General features: G+C 44.9%; 4 non-coding genes across 4 annotated transcripts; all 4 read right to left on the bottom strand.

Moving 5' to 3' along the window:
• Positions 1 to 1576: 1576 nt before the first annotated feature.
• Positions 1577 to 1740, bottom strand: LOC142771430 (U1 spliceosomal RNA). Its single transcript, XR_012885917.1, has one exon. It is a non-coding gene; the product is annotated as a U1 spliceosomal RNA (small nuclear RNA).
• Positions 1741 to 4336: 2596 nt separating this feature from the next.
• LOC142771425 (U1 spliceosomal RNA) lies at positions 4337 to 4500 on the bottom strand. Its single transcript, XR_012885913.1, has one exon. It is a non-coding gene; the product is annotated as a U1 spliceosomal RNA (small nuclear RNA).
• Positions 4501 to 7104: 2604 nt separating this feature from the next.
• LOC142771485 (U1 spliceosomal RNA) lies at positions 7105 to 7272 on the bottom strand. Its single transcript, XR_012885948.1, has one exon. It is a non-coding gene; the product is annotated as a U1 spliceosomal RNA (small nuclear RNA).
• Positions 7273 to 9897: 2625 nt separating this feature from the next.
• On the bottom strand, positions 9898 to 10064 carry LOC142771489 (U1 spliceosomal RNA). The gene has a single exon (XR_012885954.1). It is a non-coding gene; the product is annotated as a U1 spliceosomal RNA (small nuclear RNA).
• Between the last annotated feature and the right edge of the window lie 1752 nt (positions 10065 to 11816).

Here is an 11816-nt window from a genome sequence, read left to right as displayed (position 1 = left end):
ATTTCCCATCTCATTAGACCGAAACGTGCTGCGTCCTAGGGGACAATTATTGCATCGCAGTCTTTGCTTAGGTTGAGAATCTTGGTGGTGGAATGATAAATTGTTGTTGTATGGATTGATGGTAGATATCATACGAGCTAAAATTTTAGAAACGACAGTGAAATCGCTTGAAAACATTGAACACACTCGAAAATAAATTGCGGGTAGTGTTAGACAGCTACAAAATAAGAAAAGCAAACATTATAGGAGGTTCCAAACTGAAACATTCTAAAACACCTAAAGCACGGACGTCTACTGACAAGGTATGTTATTTTGATATTAAAATTCATTTCCGTATGCCTGCGATCAACACTCAACACTTGATTGATGTTAGGCCACTACAGTACCAATACTAGCGACTTGAAGTGGCGGCCTGGCTATTGAAACGTCAGGTAACAAAATTTCTGAAATAGGCGCGCTTGTGCGTCACCAAAACATTCAAAGAGGGCGCTTGTGTGTCGCCAACCCATAGATGAGCCGCCAGGATTTCTTCAATAGGATAGGAGGGGGGGGGGGGGGGGGTGAGCAAGTGATTACATCCTGGGGCCGTATCAACCGCTAGTGCCCACAAGCTAGGGTCCTTTCAGCACCGCCCCCGTCTCGAAGTGTGGAGCGGGCATGGCTGCTGACGTCACGATATCTTGTAAGCATGTGAAGAGAAAATTTGGACGTCGCAGCACACTCGGGGTGCCTGCAGTTGAAATATAGCGATTCGAGATAGCGATTCTTCGAGTTGATGCAGCGATTCGAGAAAGCTTGTAAAATTGAGCTTTTTTGTGTGTTATAAATATTAAAAAGAAAAAAAAAGTCTAAGTCAAGGACAACCAAGACAGCATTATAGGTACTTTGTATTAAATTTGCAGCATTTCTTTGCGAACTTTGGTGATTTTAAGGGTATCTATCTATCTGGCCGCTTAGGTTTGGGTGGTCTCGTCCGAACACGGCTGCTGACACCAAAGCCCGAGCACTCGGAACGAGGCTCCAGCTACCTGCCTTCGCTTTTAGGTGCCAGGGATGGAATCGTCAGCTATCTCGATTTTATATTATTTTACCTAATTTTCCGCCCACCAAGATCAATGGTAGGCACTCTTCGCAGCTCGCAACCGGAAATAAAGTTCGGGATAGTGAGCTGGGCCAGAAGGGTCGCTGAAGCACAGCAATGTGCGGCCATCTAGAGTGGCCCGAAGGCCCGTTGTCATCCTGCTTCCACTTTCCCTGCCACACCTGCCCTCAAATCATTCTTCCAAGGATCAATAAAGTCCCTTACCTACCTCAGGCATATTTCTTCATCTTCTTCACCCACAATGTGAAGACATAATACGAATAGAGATAGCGCAAAAACTTCAAATATTCCAATTTTCTCTCCAGATGCAGCCTTGGGCAGGTATATTTTAAGGGCTCTGAGCAACTCTCACTTAACACAAGAAAACGACACATCGGAAGCCATATCGGAGAACCTGGATCTCAATAGCTTGCACTCTCCTCCACCGCGCAAGTGTTTCAGCAGGTGTATAGATCTTCCTTTGGATTGTAAAATAGGGGGAGAGCGCGAACGCAGTCCCCCACTACCAAAAATTGCATGCCCCATCTGCCCCAGTTTGGGGTAGTGGCAGGGGTCAGCACGAGCGCAGTGCAATGTCCGCGCCTCTCCCTGGGGGCACCGCCATCTTGACCACGGTCACCCCGACACCAGGTAAGTATGCCAGACAACGGGTCGCACTCGGTCAGCACCCATCGCGACGTCTTGTGTCATTCTGGTGAGGTGCAGACGACGGTCGAAGATTGCTGTTTGCTTCTTGTATATTTTAAGGAGCCATTTCAAGAAACACTAATGGCCCACTAATATGCGTCGACCTGTTAAATAAAATTGAACCTAGCTCTGATTGATGATTAAAAAAAAAGCTCAAGTTTGATCAAATATAATAGCAGTTTTAGCGCAACAAGCATGAATCATCTTTACGCCGCTAGAGGCGCTAGCGCTGCGGTCAATTAACGGAGGGCGCACGTTTCATCCAAGGCTATTCATGTTCATGCACTTGTGCATGCACATTTTCAGCTCCACATCATGACGTTCCAGTCAATAAAGAAATTACAGCACAGTCACTTTCCATGTGAAGGTTTCGCATAACATCCACTGCGAAGATACGTGCGATCTACTAATTGTTTTTTTTTTCTGCGCTTCGGGAAGGGATGTTTTGCATATTCGTACATTTTAATAGACCCATTTTTTTTTTGTAATTCGAAGGTATTTTTTTATGGAAAGCAAGTAGCGAGTTAAAACGCACCCGTCCTCTCGTGCTTATGGCGTATGGTACCTTTGTCTTGGAAAAAAAAAAAACATCATGGGCGAAAGCCAATACAATTTAATTTTAAAGGCTAAGCTGTGTATAGAAAACTGTCATGTGAAAGCTCAGGCAGTTTGAAGACACTGTGCGCTTTCATATTCTCACATCGTTTTCGAACGCATTGGTTTGAACTGGGCAAAGGAGGTCTTCTGCAAGTCTCAATTTCGATTCGCAGCAGCCCATGCAATTATCTAGTAAATGTGCATAAATCGAAGTGACGAACTGAGGCGCTGAACGCTGAAGCAGCAGCAAGCAAGCTCTCTTCATTGTTGAACCCTCTCATGAAAACTTTTCATATTAATTAATTAAATTATATAAATTAATATTTATAAATTTAATAATTTAATATAATTTAAATTAATAAATTTTCCCATCTCATTAGACCGAAACGCGCGGTCCAAGGTACAAGTGTTGCGTTAGCGGGAATTATTGCATCGCAGTCTTTGCTTAGGTTGAGAATCTTGGTGGTGGAATGATAAATTGTTGTTGTATGGATTGATGGTAGATATCATACGAGCTAAAATTTTAGAAACGACAGTGAAATCGCTTGAAAACATTGAACACACTCGAAAATAAATTGCGGGTAGTGTTAGACAGCTACAAAATAAGAAAAGCAAACATTATAGGAGGTTCCAAACTGAAACATTCTAAAACACCTAAAGCACGGACGTCTACTGACAAGGTATGTTATTTTGATATTAAAATTCATTTCCGTATGCTGCGATCAACACTCAACACTTGATTGATGTTAGGCCACTACAGTACCAATACTAGCGACTTGAAGTGGCGGCCTGGCTATTGAAACGTCAGGTAACAAAATTTCTGAAATAGGCGCGCTTGTGCGTCACCAAAACATTCAAAGAGGGCGCTTGTGTGTCGCCAACCCATAGATGAGCCGCCAGGATTTCTTCAATAGGATAGGAGGGGGGGGGGGGGTGAGCAAGTGATTACATCCTGGGGCCGTATCAACCGCTAGTGCCCACAAGCTAGGGTCCTTTCAGCACCGCCCCCGTCTCGAAGTGTGGAGCGGGCATGGCTGCTGACGTCACGATATCTTGTAAGCATGTGAAGAGAAAATTTGGACGTCGCAGCACACTCGGGGTGCCTGCAGTTGAAATATAGCGATTCGAGATAGCGATTCTTCGAGTTGATGCAGCGATTCGAGAAAGCTTGTAAAATTGAGCTTTTTTGTGTGTTATAAATATTAAAAAGAAAAAAAAAAGTCTAAGTCAAGGACAACCAAGACAGCATTATAGGTACTTTGTATTAAATTTGCAGCATTTCTTTGCGAACTTTGGTGATTTTAAGGGTATCTATCTATCTGGCCGCTTAGGTTTGGGTGGTCTCGTCCGAACACGGCTGCTGACACCAAAGCCCGAGCACTCGGAACGAGGCTCCAGCTACCTGCCTTCGCTTTTAGGTGCCAGGGATGGAATCGTCAGCTATCTCGATTTTATATTATTTTACCTAATTTTCCGCCCACCAAGATCAATGGTAGGCACTCTTCGCAGCTCGCAACCGGAAATAAAGTTCGGGATAGTGAGCTGGGCCAGAAGGGTCGCTGAAGCACAGCAATGTGCGGCCATCTAGAGTGGCCCGAAGGCCCGTTGTCATCCTGCTTCCACTTTCCCTGCCACACCTGCCCTCAAATCATTCTTCCAAGGATCAATAAAGTCCCTTACCTACCTCAGGCATATTTCTTCATCTTCTTCACCCACAATGTGAAGACATAATACGAATAGAGATAGCGCAAAAACTTCAAATATTCCAATTTTCTCTCCAGATGCAGCCTTGGGCAGGTATATTTTAAGGGCTCTGAGCAACTCTCACTTAACACAAGAAAACGACACATCGGAAGCCATATCGGAGAACCTGGATCTCAATAGCTTGCACTCTCCTCCACCGCGCAAGTGTTTCAGCAGGTGTATAGATCTTCCTTTGGATTGTAAAATAGGGGGAGAGCGCGAACGCAGTCCCCCACTACCAAAAATTGCATGCCCCATCTGCCCCAGTTTGGGGTAGTGGCAGGGGTCAGCACGAGCGCAGTGCAATGTCCGCGCCTCTCCCTGGGGGCACCGCCATCTTGACCACGGTCACCCCGACACCAGGTAAGTATGCCAGACAACGGGTCGCACTCGGTCAGCACCCATCGCGACGTCTTGTGTCATTCTGGTGAGGTGCAGACGACGGTCGAAGATTGCTGTTTGCTTCTTGTATATTTTAAGGAGCCATTTCAAGAAACACTAATGGCCCACTAATATGCGTCGACCTGTTAAATAAAATTGAACCTAGCTCTGATTGATGATTAAAAAAAAAGCTCAAGTTTGATCAAATATAATAGCAGTTTTAGCGCAACAAGCATGAATCATCTTTACGCCGCTAGAGGCGCTAGCGCTGCGGTCAATTAACGGAGGGCGCACGTTTCATCCAAGGCTATTCATGTTCATGCACTTGTGCATGCACATTTTCAGCTCCACATCATGACGTTCCAGTCAATAAAGAAATTACAGCACAGTCACTTTCCATGTGAAGGTTTCGCATAACATCCACTGCGAAGATACGTGCGATCTACTAATTGTTTTTTTTTTCTGCGCTTCGGGAAGGGATGTTTTGCATATTCGTACATTTTAATAGACCCATTTTTTTTTTGTAATTCGAAGGTATTTTTTTATGGAAAGCAAGTAGCGAGTTAAAACGCACCCGTCCTCTCGTGCTTATGGCTTATGGTACCTTTGTCTTGGAAAAAAAAAAAAAAAACATCATGGGCGAAAGCCAATACAATTTAATTTTAAAGGCTAAGCTGTGTATAGAAAACTGTCATGTGAAAGCTCAGGCAGTTTGAAGACACTGTGCGCTTTCATATTCTCACATCGTTTTCGAACGCATTGGTTTGAACTGGGCAAAGGAGGTCTTCTGCAAGTCTCAATTTCGATTCGCAGCAGCCCATGCAATTATCTAGTAAATGTGCATAAATCGAAGTGACGAACTGAGGCGCTGAACGCTGAAGCAGCAGCAAGCAAGCTCTCTTCATTGTTGAACCCTCTCATGAAAACTTTTCAGCGTCTATTGTTGTGGATCTCCTCTAACAGGGTGACAGCGGGAATCCTCAAATGGCCACGACTACTATTTATTTCCCATCTCATTAGACCGAAACGCGCGGTCCAAGGTACAAGTGTTGCGTTAGCGGGAATTATTGCATCGCAGTCTTTGCTTAGGTTGAGAATCTTGGTGGTGGAATGATAAATTGTTGTTGTATGGATTGATGGTAGATATCATACGAGCTAAAATTTTAGAAACGACAGTGAAATCGCTTGAAAACATTGAACACACTCGAAAATAAATTGCGGGTAGTGTTAGACAGCTACAAAATAAGAAAAGCAAACATTATAGGAGGTTCCAAACTGAAACATTCTAAAACACCTAAAGCACGGACGTCTACTGACAAGGTATGTTATTTTGATATTAAAATTCATTTCCGTATGCTGCGATCAACACTCAACACTTGATTGATGTTAGGCCACTACAGTACCAATACTAGCGACTTGAAGTGGCGGCCTGGCTATTGAAACGTCAGGTAACAAAATTTCTGAAATAGGCGCGCTTGTGCGTCACCAAAACATTCAAAGAGGGCGCTTGTGTGTCGCCAACCCATAGATGAGCCGCCAGGATTTCTTCAATAGGATAGGAGGGGGGGGGGGGGGGGGGTGAGCAAGTGATTACATCCTGGGGCCGTATCAACCGCTAGTGCCCACAAGCTAGGGTCCTTTCAGCACCGCCCCCGTCTCGAAGTGTGGAGCGGGCATGGCTGCTGACGTCACGATATCTTGTAAGCATGTGAAGAGAAAATTTGGACGTCGCAGCACACTCGGGGTGCCTGCAGTTGAAATATAGCGATTCGAGATAGCGATTCTTCGAGTTGATGCAGCGATTCGAGAAAGCTTGTAAAATTGAGCTTTTTTGTGTGTTATAAATATTAAAAAGAAAAAAAAAGTCTAAGTCAAGGACAACCAAGACAGCATTATAGGTACTTTGTATTAAATTTGCAGCATTTCTTTGCGAACTTTGGTGATTTTAAGGGTATCTATCTATCTGGCCGCTTAGGTTTGGGTGGTCTCGTCCGAACACGGCTGCTGACACCAAAGCCCGAGCACTCGGAACGAGGCTCCAGCTACCTGCCTTCGCTTTTAGGTGCCAGGGATGGAATCGTCAGCTATCTCGATTTTATATTATTTTACCTAATTTTCCGCCCACCAAGATCAATGGTAGGCACTCTTCGCAGCTCGCAACCGGAAATAAAGTTCGGGATAGTGAGCTGGGCCAGAAGGGTCGCTGAAGCACAGCAATGTGCGGCCATCTAGAGTGGCCCGAAGGCCCGTTGTCATCCTGCTTCCACTTTCCCTGCCACACCTGCCCTCAAATCATTCTTCCAAGGATCAATAAAGTCCCTTACCTACCTCAGGCATATTTCTTCATCTTCTTCACCCACAATGTGAAGACATAATACGAATAGAGATAGCGCAAAAACTTCAAATATTCCAATTTTCTCTCCAGATGCAGCCTTGGGCAGGTATATTTTAAGGGCTCTGAGCAACTCTCACTTAACACAAGAAAACGACACATCGGAAGCCATATCGGAGAACCTGGATCTCAATAGCTTGCACTCTCCTCCACCGCGCAAGTGTTTCAGCAGGTGTATAGATCTTCCTTTGGATTGTAAAATAGGGGGAGAGCGCGAACGCAGTCCCCCACTACCAAAAATTGCATGCCCCATCTGCCCCATGCAGTTTGGGGTAGTGGCAGGGGTCAGCACGAGCGCAGTGCAATGTCCGCGCCTCTCCCTGGGGGCACCGCCATCTTGACCACGGTCACCCCGACACCAGGTAAGTATGCCAGACAACGGGTCGCACTGGGTCAGCACCCATCGCGACGTCTTGTGTCATTCTGGTGAGGTGCAGACGACGGTCGAAGATTGCTGTTTGCTTCTTGTATATTTTAAGGAGCCATTTCAAGAAACACTAATGGCCCACTAATATGCGTCGACCTGTTAAATAAAATTGAACCTAGCTCTGATTGATGATTAAAAAAAAAGCTCAAGTTTGATCAAATATAATAGCAGTTTTAGCGCAACAAGCATGAATCATCTTTACGCCGCTAGAGGCGCTAGCGCTGCGGTCAATTAACGGAGGGCGCACGTTTCATCCAAGGCTATTCATGTTCATGCACTTGTGCATGCACATTTTCAGCTCCACATCATGACGTTCCAGTCAATAAAGAAATTACAGCACAGTCACTTTCCATGTGAAGGTTTCGCATAACATCCACTGCGAAGATACGTGCGATCTACTAATTGTTTTTTTTTTCTGCGCTTCGGGAAGGGATGTTTTGCATATTCGTACATTTTAATAGACCCATTTTTTTTTTGTAATTCGAAGGTATTTTTTTATGGAAAGCAAGTAGCGAGTTAAAACGCACCCGTCCTCTCGTGCTTATGGCTTATGGTACCTTTGTCTTGGAAAAAAAAAAAAAACATCATGGGCGAAAGCCAATACAATTTAATTTTAAAGGCTAAGCTGTGTATAGAAAACTGTCATGTGAAAGCTCAGGCAGTTTGAAGACACTGTGCGCTTTCATATTCTCACATCGTTTTCGAACGCATTGGTTTGAACTGGGCAAAGGAGGTCTTCTGCAAGTCTCAATTTCGATTCGCAGCAGCCCATGCAATTATCTAGTAAATGTGCATAAATCGAAGTGACGAACTGAGGCGCTGAACGCTGAAGCAGCAGCAAGCAAGCTCTCTTCATTGTTGAACCCTCTCATGAAAACTTTTCAGCGTCTATTGTTGTGGATCTCCTCTAACAGGGTGACAGCGGGAATCCTCAAATGGCTACGACTACTATTTATTTCCCATCTCATTAGACCGAAACGCGCGGTCCAAGGTACAAGTGTTGCGTTAGCGGGAATTATTGCATCGCAGTCTTTGCTTAGGTTGAGAATCTTGGTGGTGGAATGATAAATTGTTGTTGTATGGATTGATGGTAGATATCATACGAGCTAAAATTTTAGAAACGACAGTGAAATCGCTTGAAAACATTGAACACACGAAATCGCTTGAAAACATTGAACACACTCGAAAATAAATTGCGGGTAGTGTTAGACAGCTACAAAATAAGAAAAGCAAACATTATAGGAGGTTCCAAACTGAAACATTCTAAAACACCTAAAGCACGGACGTCTACTGACAAGGTATGTTATTTTGATATTAAAATTCATTTCCGTATGCTGCGATCAACACTCAACACTTGATTGATGTTAGGCCACTACAGTACCAATACTAGCGACTTGAAGTGGCGGCCTGGCTATTGAAACGTCAGGTAACAAAATTTCTGAAATAGGCGCGCTTGTGCGTCACCAAAACATTCAAAGAGGGCGCTTGTGTGTCGCCAACCCATAGATGAGCCGCAGGATTTCTTCAATAGGATAGGAGGGGGGGGGGGGGGGTGAGCAAGTGATTACATCCTGGGGCCGTATCAACCGCTAGTGCCCACAAGCTAGGGTCCTTTCAGCACCGCCCCCGTCTCGAAGTGTGGAGCGGGCATGGCTGCTGACGTCACGATATCTTGTAAGCATGTGAAGAGAAAATTTGGACGTCGCAGCACACTCGGGGTGCCTGCAGTTGAAATATAGCGATTCGAGGATAGCGATTCTTCGAGTTGATGCAGCGATTCGAGAAAGCTTGTAAAATTGAGCTTTTTTGTGTGTTATAAATATTAAAAAGAAAAAAAAGTCTAAGTCAAGGACAACCAAGACAGCATTATAGGTACTTTGTATTAAATTTGCAGCATTTCTTTGCGAACTTTGGTGATTTTAAGGGTATCTATCTATCTGGCCAGCTTAGGTTTGGGTGGTCTCGTCCGAACACGGCTGCTGACACCAAAGCCCGAGCACTCGGAACGAGGCTCCAGCTACCTGCCTTCGCTTTTAGGTGCCAGGGATGGAATCGTCAGCTATCTCGATTTTATATTATTTTACCTAATTTTCCGCCCACCAAGATCAATGGTAGCACTCTTCGCAGCTCGCAACCGGAAATAAAGTTCGGGATAGTGAGCTGGGCCAGAAGGGTCGCTGAAGCACAGCAATGTGCGGCCATCTAGAGTGGCCGAAGGCCCGTTGTCATCCTTGCTTCCACTTTCCCTGCCACACCTGCCCTCAAATCATTCTTCCAAGGATCAATAAAGTCCCTTACCTACCTCAGGCATATTTCTTCATCTTCTTCACCCACAATGTGAAGACATAATACGAATAGAGATAGCGCAAAAAACTTCAATATTCCAATTTTCTCTCCAGATGCAGCCTTGGGCAGGTATATTTTAAGGGCTCTGAGCAACTCTCACTTAACACAAGAAAACGACACATCGGAAGCCATATCGGAGAACCTGGATCTCAATAGCTTGCACTCTCCTCCACCGCGCAAGTGTTTCAGCAGGTGTATAGATCTTCCTTTGGATTGTAAAATAGGGGGAGAGCGCGAACGCAGTCCCCCCACTACCCAAAAATTGCATGCCCCATCTGCCCCCAGTTTGGGGTAGTGGCAGGGGTCAGCACGAGCGCAGTGCAATGTCCGCGCCTCTCCCTGGGGGCACCGCCATCTTGACCACGGTCACCCCGACACCAGGTAAGTATGCCAGACAACGGGTCGCACTGGGTCAGCACCCATCGCGACGTCTTGTGTCATTCTGGTGAGGTGCAGACGACGGTCGAAGATTGCTGTTTGCTTCTTGTATATTTTAAGGAGCCATTTCAAGAAACACTAATGGCCCACTAATATGCGTCGACCTGTTAAATAAAATTGAACCTAGCTCTGATTGATGATTAAAAAAAAAGCTCAAGTTTTGATCAAATATAATAGCAGTTTTAGCGCAACAAGCATGAATCATCTTTACGCCGCTAGAGGCGCTAGCGCTGCGGTCAATTAACGGAGGGCGCACGTTTCATCCAAGGCTATTCATGTTCATGCACTTGTGCATGCACATTTTCAGCTCCACATCATGACCGTTCCAGTCAATAAAGAAATTACAGCACAGTCACTTTCCATGTGAAGGTTTCGCATAACATCCACTGCGAAGATACGTGCGATCTACTAATTGTTTTTTTTTCTGCGCTTCGGGAAGGGATGTTTTGCATATCGTACATTTTAATAGACCCATTTTTTTTTGTAATTCGAAGGTATTTTTTTATGGAAAGCAAGTAGCGAGTTAAAACGCACCCGTCCTCTCGTGCTTATGGCTTATGGTACCTTTGTCTTGGAAAAAAAAAAAACATCATGGGCGAAAGCCAATACAATTTAATTTTAAAGGCTAAGCTGTGTATAGAAAACTGTCATGTGAAAGCTCAGCAGTTTGAAGACACTGTGCGCTTTCATATTCTCACATCGTTTTCGAACGCATTGGTTTGAACTGGGCAAAGGAGGTCTTCTGCAAGTCTCAATTTCGATTCGCAGCAGCCCATGCAATTATCTAGTAAATGTGCATAAATCGAAGTGACGAACTGAGGCGCTGAACGCTGAAGCAGCAGCAAGCAAGCTTCTCTTCATTGTTGAACCCTCTCATGAAAACTTTTCAGCGTCTATTGTTGTGGATCTCCTCTAACAGGGTGACAGCGGGAATCCTCAAATGGCCACGACTACTATTTTATTTCCCATCTCATTAGACCGAAACGCGCGGTCCAAGGTACAAGTGTTGCGTTAGCGGGAATTATTGCATCGCAGTCTTTGCTTAGGTTGAGAATCTTGGTGGTGGAATGATAAATTGTTGTTGTATGGATTGATGGTAGATATCATACGAGCTAAAATTTTAGAAACGACAGTGAAATCGCTTGAAAACATTGAACACACTCGAAAATAAATTGCGGGTAGTGTTAGACAGCTACAAAATAAGAAAAGCAAACATTATAGGAGGTTCCAAACTGAAACATTCTAAAACACCTAAAGCACGGACGTCTACTGACAAGGTATGTTATTTTGATATTAAAATTCATTTCCGTATGCTGCGATCAACACTCAACACTTGATTGATGTTAGGCCACTACAGTACCAATACTAGCGACTTGAAGTGGCGGCCTGGCTATTGAAACGTCAGGTAACAAAATTTCTGAAATAGGCGCGCTTGTGCGTCACCAAAACATTCAAAGAGGGCGCTTGTGTGTCGCCAACCCATAGATGAGCCGCCAGGATTTCTTCAATAGGATAGGAGGGGGGGGGGGGGTGAGCAAGTGATTACATCCTGGGGCCGTATCAACCGCTAGTGCCCACAAGCTAGGGTCCTTTCAGCACCGCCCCCGTCTCGAAGTGTGGAGCGGGCATGGCTGCTGACGTCACGATATCTTGTAAGCATGTGAAGAGAAAATTTGGACGTCGCAGCACACTCGGGGTGCCTG

Source organism: Rhipicephalus microplus, chromosome 1 (assembly GCF_043290135.1).
Source record: "Rhipicephalus microplus isolate Deutch F79 chromosome 1, USDA_Rmic, whole genome shotgun sequence".
Lineage (NCBI taxonomy): Eukaryota > Metazoa > Arthropoda > Arachnida > Ixodida > Ixodidae > Rhipicephalus > Rhipicephalus microplus.
This window is presented reverse-complemented; position numbering and strand designations above follow the sequence as displayed.